We start from the raw sequence: 1,756 nt of genomic DNA, 5'->3' as shown, positions 1-1,756 counted from the left end.
GGGAGGTACTCAGAGTAGAGCTGCTGCTCCTCCACATTGAGAGGAGCCAGTGGATGTGGCTCGGGCATCTGGTTAGGATGCCTTCTGGACGCCTCCCTGGTGAGGTGTTCCAGGCACGTCCCCCTGGGAGGAGGCCCAGAGGAAGACGCTGGCCTGGGAACACCTTGGGATTCCCCCGGACCAGCTGGCCCATGTGGCTGGGGAGAGGGAAGTCTGGGTCTCTCTGCTTAGGCTGCTGCCCCAGCAACCCGATCCCAGATGAGTGGCAGAAAACAGACGGATGGACGGACGTTTGGCAATATGTTGTACTTTTAAATGCCAAGTGGGAGCAAAAAGTTTTGCCTGTGCCATAAGGGGATGGACGAAATGAAGCTGAGAAGAAAATAATGCATGCAGCTACACTATATTGCCAAAAGTATTTGTCCACCCATCCAAATGACCACGCACCAGTGCACAAAGCAAGGTCCATAAAGACATGGATTCTGGTGTGGGTGAACTTGACTGGCCTGCACAGAGTCCTGACCTCAACCTGATAGATGTTTGGGATGATATTGAGCGGAGACTGAGAGCCATGCCTTCTCATCCTACATCAGTATGTGACCTCACAAATGCTTCTGGAAGAATGGTCAAAAATCCCCATAAACACACTCCTAAACCATGTGGACAGCCTTCCAGAAGAGTTGAAGTTGTTCTAGCTGCAAAGGGTGGATCAACATCATATTGAACTCTGTGGATTAGGAATGGGATGTACCTTAAGCTCATATGTGAGTCAAGGCAAGTGAGCCAATACTTTTGTCAATATAGTGTATATCAAGCAGTAAATCACTGAATCATTTGTTTGCCAGTTGTTTGTTTTTAATTCCATCTTCAAAATGTTCATAAGTTGGTAGGCTGTTAACGGCAGTGTAGCAGTTAAAAAAAAGTAAAGACAAAAATAGTTGTCCTTTTTTTCTGAATCTTTATCCAATTGCAGCCTGGACGGCAGTGTTGCATGGTGGTGATATTTACATTACAATTCATGTGACTGCATTTTTTTAAATTCTTTCAGAGAGAGCATCTTTCTGCGCCTGTCAGTCAAAAAGTGTATTCTCAGCTGTGATGAGATTTTTTTACCTTTTTTTTTTTCAATTCAATGTTAAAGTATCACATTCAAAGTGAAATGAAAAAAAAGTCAATAAAAATTTAACTAATAAAACACTTTTTTTCTGGTCGAGGCCAGAGACCAGACTGTCCTAAGGAAAAACTCCTTGCAACACTGCATTTTCTTGATTCTTGTTTGCCTCCATGATGACAGCCAGCACACACAAACTCCTCGTTTCGTTAGGGCGGTCAGCACAACTTTGGCACCTGTAAATATTGTTGTGCATTCAGTCTTAATAAATATTACACAACACGCACCATTTAAGTTCAACATCYTTTTGAATGAAGCTGGAGAGTTTCAGGTTCTCTTTATTCCAGTCCAGGTGTTCTGCTGGATGGTGAAAGTTAAAAACAATCCCAAATTTGGTGGGTTAGTCTGCCAAGAGCATAACTTGATGGGAAAGCTAATTTCATGTGTTTTCCAGGAAGGAACTTATGGGTTGCCAGAAGGTTAAAGTGACCCTAGCACAAATGTTTTTCAATAAGTGTTTATGTGGAAGATTTGTACATTTTCTGGCAGTCAAGGCCAACAAGTACATGTACGCCACCATTCTGGCTCTGATCTGGCTTCATGGCTTCAAACTGGATGCTAAAGAGGAGTGGGAGCTTCTGGCTG

Source organism: Austrofundulus limnaeus, unplaced genomic scaffold, assembly GCF_001266775.1.
Source record: "Austrofundulus limnaeus strain Quisiro unplaced genomic scaffold, Austrofundulus_limnaeus-1.0 Scaffold79, whole genome shotgun sequence".
NCBI classification, from domain to species: domain Eukaryota; kingdom Metazoa; phylum Chordata; class Actinopteri; order Cyprinodontiformes; family Rivulidae; genus Austrofundulus; species Austrofundulus limnaeus.
The sequence above is the reverse complement of the archived record's forward strand: the minus strand, read 5'-3'. Positions refer to the sequence as shown.